Below are 5,562 nucleotides of genomic sequence, written 5' to 3'. Positions count from 1 at the left end.
AACGCTGGGCTGGAAGAAGCACAAGCTGGAATCAAGATTGTCGGGAGAAATATCAATAATCTCAGATATGCAGATGACACCACCCTTATGGCATAAAGTGAAGAGGAACTCAAAAGCCTCTTGATGAAAGTGAAAGTGAAGAGTGAAAAAGTTGGCTTAAAGCTCAACATTCAGAAAACGAAGATCATGGCATCCGGTCCCATCATTTCATGGGAAATAGATGGGGAAACAGTGTCAGACTTTATTTTTTTGGACTCCAGAATCACTGCAGATGGTGATTGCAGCCATGAAATTAAAAGACACTTAACTCGTTGGAAGGAAAGTTATGACCAACCCAGACAGCATATTGAAAAGCAGAGACATTACTTTGCCAACAAAGGTCCGTTTAGTCAAGGCTATGGTTTTTCCTGTGGATGTGAGAGTTGGACTGTGAAGAAGGCTGAGTGCCGAAGAATTGATGCTTTTGAACTGTGGTGTTGGAGAAGACTCTTGAGAGTCCCATGGACTGCAAGGAGATCCAACCAGTCCATTCTGAAGGAGATCAGCCCTGGGTGTTCTTTGGAAGGAATGATGCTAAAGCTGAAACTCCAGTACTTTGGCCACCTCATGCAAAGAGTTGACTCATTGGAAAAGACTCTGATGCTGGGAGGGATTGGGGGCAGGAGGAGAAGGGGACGACAGAGGATGAGATGGCTGGATGGCATCACTGAGTCGATGGATGTGAGTCTGAGTGAACTCCGGGAGTTGGTGATGGACAGGGAGGCCTGGCATGCTGCAATTCATGGGGTTGCAGAGAGTCAGACTGAGACTCGCAAAGAAACGACTGAGGGACTGAACTGAACTGAACTGAATAATCTTAAGTCTTCAGTTTTATGATGTCAATAAGTTGCTTAAATGCACATTTAAAAAATCCAACTCTTTGACTGCAGGAAGATGCCTTGTGTGTGTGTGTGTGTGTGTGTGTGTGTGTGTGTGTAAAATACAGTATTTAACATAAAGTCTTAACAATAGCAAGGGTTGAGGATGTTTTTGCTGGCTTTCAGAATGGTTGGTGAAGGCTGTCTTGGTTAAAAAGGTGATTCAAGTATACTTAGGTTTCCCAGAGATACCCGTTCATGAATGGATCTTCATTCCAGAGACCTTCCTTCATTGATTTAACAAACATTTTCTGAATATTTCCACGCGCTTTCACGCCCTGGCCTTACCACCCTGACTTGCGGCCTCTCCTCACACTTTCTCTTCACATCAGCTTGGAAAGAAAGGGACCATTCTTTTTTTTTTTTTTGGACATTACAAGAAAATTGTTTTATTTAGTATATAAATTTCTCAACAGACAAAAAATAAAATGCTGTGATTTTATTAAACGACCAGTAACAAGTCCAACCACATAGACCCTACCCCAGCTTAGTTCTTCATAATCACTGTGATGATTGCTATACAACCCTCAGGAAACCTGTAGCAAAAACTGAGATTGAAAACTGATTTCTGAAATGTTTGTCTTATGCCTTTTATTTAGGCAGTTATTAGTTTTGGTATTAAAAACAATTTTGCTTTTTAATTTTTATTTTGTTATGTATATTTTTATTGGAGTGTGGTTGATTTACAATGTTGTTAATTTCAGGTGTACAGAAAAGTGATTCAGATACATGCGCACGCACATATACGTTCTTTTAAATTATAAGTTATTATAAGATATTGAATATAGTTCCCTGTGCTATACAGGAGGTTCTTGTTATTTATCTATTTTATGTATAATAGTGTTTAACTATTCATCCCAAACTCCTAATTTATGCCCCCCTCCTCCCAAGAAAGGGGCTGTTTTTAAAGAATCAATTTTTCTTTGCTCACGGTCCCATTGAACACTGCCCAGAGAAGATATGATTTGTAATTATGCAAAAGTAATTACTGAACTCAGAAATTACTAAGCATCTTTTCTGTAATCCTCTGGTCTCATCCATTGGTGTTGTTTGGTTGATGAACATTTATTGTCAATCAGCAGTAATTAATTTCCATGAATCTCTTGTCACTCATGGGTAGAGTTAGGAGCTGGAGTTAGATTGAGGCGTTCAAATCCTAGTATGGTTATTTCCTATGTGACCTTAATCAAGTTGCTTTCTGTCTTTTTTTTCTTTCTCCAATTCCCTTATCCTTAAGAAGTGGGAAAAGGATAAAACTTCTCTCGAAGGTATATTAGGAAAGTGGAAGGGGATAGAACATTGGAAGTACTTCGCAAGGGCAGTTGTGGTAATTGGTATGGCTCTTACCTTTTTGGAGCCATATGACATCACCTGGGGCTGATCAGAGGCAGTGGGAGATGATTTCTGATAGAAAAAGAAAAGGCCTTCATGGTACAATCACTTTGAAAGAAGTTTGGTGGTTTCTTACAAAACTAAAATACTCATCATACTGACCAGAGATCATGCTCCTTAGTATTTATGCAAAGGAGTTGAAAACTTACATCCACAGGAACACCTGCACGTGGGCGTTTGTAGCAGTTTTCTTCCTAATTGCCAAAACTTGGAAGCAACCAAGATGTCCTTCAGTAGATAAGTGGATAAATACATTGAATGTAGTACATCCAGACCGTTGGAAAACGTTTCAAAGAAGCAAACAACTTCCTGTGGCCCTTTAAATTGTCTTCTCCACGAGGTGGAATGAAGAAAAAGACCACCCATTTTGTAGAAGGTGGAGATGCTGGCAACAGGGAAGACCAGATCAACAGGCTTATTAGAAGGATGAACTAAGGTGAGCAACTACATCCAGAAAGAAGTTTACTTAATGCTAGAGTAAATTGAGGAGAAGGCAATGGCACCCCACTCCAGTACTCTTGCCTGGAAAATTCCATGGACGGAGGAGCCTGGTGGGCTGCAGTGAGCAACTTCGCTTTCACTTTTCACTCTCATGCATTGGAGAAGGAAATGGCAACCCACTCCAGTATTCTTGCCTGGAGAATCCCAGGGACAGGGGCGCCTGGTGGGCTGCCGTCTATGGGGTCACACAGAGTCGGACACGACTGAAGCGACTTAGCAGTAGCAGCAGCAGTACATCCAGACAATTCACTGCTAAAGAGAAGTGACCTCTCAAGTCATGAAAAGGCAGGGAGGAATATTAAATGACTACCACTAGACTTCTGTGGTGGTCCAGTGGTTAAGAATCCACCTTCCAATGCAGGGGGCATGGGTTTGATCCCTGGTATGGGAAGATCCCACATGGAGCAGGGCAGCTGAGCTCACTCACCACAACTTAGAGCCTGTGCTCTAGAGCCTTCGAGAGCTCCAGCTACTGAAGCTCATGCGCTTTCGAGCCTGTGCTCTGTAACAAGAGAAGCCACCGCAGTGGGAAGCCCAAGCACCACAGTGAAGAGCAGCCCCTGCTTGCTGCAACTAGAGGAAGCCTGCTCACAGCAAGGAAGGCTCAGGCAGGCAAAAATAAATAAGTAAATATATATATATATATATAATTAAAATGACTATCGCTAAGTGAAAGAAGTCAATTTGAAAGGGCTACATACTATACAGTTCGCACTAAATGACATTCTGAAAAACATAAAACTATGACAGTAAAAAGATGTGTGGTTGCCAGGGGTTGGGGGGAGGAAGGCGAGTAGATGGAGCTCAGAGGATTTTTAGGGCAGTGAAAATACTCTACATGATGTTTGCAGTGATGGATACATGTCATTATTACATTTTTCCAAACCCACAGAAATCAGAACACCAGGAATGAACCACGAGGTAAACTATGGGCTTTGGGTGGTTCTGATGGGTCCATGTGTGTTCCGTTGTAACAAAGGCACCACCGTTGAAGGAATGTTGGTAACAGTAGAGGCTATGCATGTCTGGGGACAGAGGGTATACACGAGAAATCGGTACCCTCCTCTCAATTTTGATGTGAATCTAAAACTGCTCTAAAAAGTTCTTAATAAAAAAAAACTCTTCAAAGTACTGTCAACTTACTCCAGCAACAAAACCTACATGATCTGCTATTATTTTACTTGTGTGTATGTGTGTTGAGGAGGCCTTTTCCCAAACTCCTCATTCTTCAAAGTCTTTATCCAACTTAATCCTGAAGGTATGTTGGTTCCACATAACAGGGACACACTGGAAATGAAGCCTCAAGGGATGGGAAGGAGTCCTACACATTCAGGAACCTGTTCATCCAACTCTTCCTTCCTTCCTTCATAATTTCTTTCATGATTGATGGATAACGACTTCGTGGCAGGCGGTGGAGTCCCCTCTTCCAGCTTCCACATGTGTACGTGTAGCTCACAGGCCATTTAACAGGGTACACATCTGTCCCCAGCCTTCACCCCCTACTCGGTACCCCAACCCTTCCAGATGTACAGCTGTACTTGTCCCCATGGGCAAGAGGAACTATTCTAGAGTGTAAGCAAAGTCGTGATTTCAAAAGACTAAATGGACAAGGAGATTGGACTGAAACAGGAGCCCGAAAGACAGACTAGTCCCAGTTTCAAAGCCTAGTTCTTTCTCTTCATGGTTGTATAGACCTAGTTGTACTGTCTCTCAGTTTCCCTGTCTATAAAAGGAGAGTCATCAACCTCTATCACATGAATACTACTTGAATCCAATGAGAAAACAACACACGAGAAAGTGACTGCAGTGTCTGGCACAGCTGAGATGTTCAGTAATGACTTCAGCACCTCTTCTTCTTGTAACACTTTCTATTTGAGTTTTTTTTTTTTTTTCCTGGCTGCACCGCAATGTTTGCAGGATCTTTAGTTCTCGGATCAGGGATGGAACTCAGACTCTTGGCAGTGAGGGTGCAGAGTCCTAACCACTGGACCACCAGGGAATCCTCAATACTTTATATTTGATTTAGGATGAGAGATGAGAAATGAGCTTCCCTGTGGCTCACCTGAGAGCAAAGTGGCTTTATTGCAGCTAATCTTCCAAGAAGACAGAAGTTGTGTTCTCAGAGCCTCTGATCCTTGACTGTTTATTTAGGTTGGGGGAGAATTTGGTCAGGACATGGAGTCCTCTTGCTCACTTAGCATTTGAAAAACACTCATAGAGGGCACTGCTAGCTCTGGAAGAAGAACCTGGGGAGCAGGGAAAACACAAGGAGGGGCCAAAGACTCTGAGCCCGGCTATCCCACAGCCACAAATTCCAGCTGCAGCCCTTTCTTGGCTGGCCCCACCTGCCCATCTATAATTAAAGTCGTGTCTACAGTTAGGCAGATTATAAGGGGAGTGAAGAAGGATGTCAGCAAGTCATAATTTCCAGAATCAAAGCCCTTTCCCCCCATCTTTTTTTCCCCTCCCTCTTCTGGATTTGGCAGCATGATTCCTCAAAAGTAGGCCATGATGTCCTTTCCTAAAGTTCACTGCAAGTGGGCAAGGAGTGCCCCACAGGCTGCCAAGGCCTGGATTCTGGTTCTTGCAGGCAGTGAGCAGGGAACTTTCCAGAACTTTCCTTGGACGCTCACCTCTGGCCAGGGAGGCAAACATTTGTCATGGAAGATTTTTCTTTCATTTTTTTTTTTTCCTAAACAAGAGTTTGTTATAAATAAGGAATCATTTGCAAATATCCACATATCTTGCCCAA

Source organism: Bison bison, unplaced genomic scaffold, assembly GCF_000754665.1.
Source record: "Bison bison bison isolate TAMUID 2011002044 unplaced genomic scaffold, Bison_UMD1.0 scf7180017864500, whole genome shotgun sequence".
In the NCBI taxonomy this organism is placed as follows: Eukaryota; Metazoa; Chordata; class Mammalia; order Artiodactyla; family Bovidae; genus Bison; species Bison bison.
The sequence above is the reverse complement of the archived record's forward strand: the minus strand, read 5'-3'. Positions refer to the sequence as shown.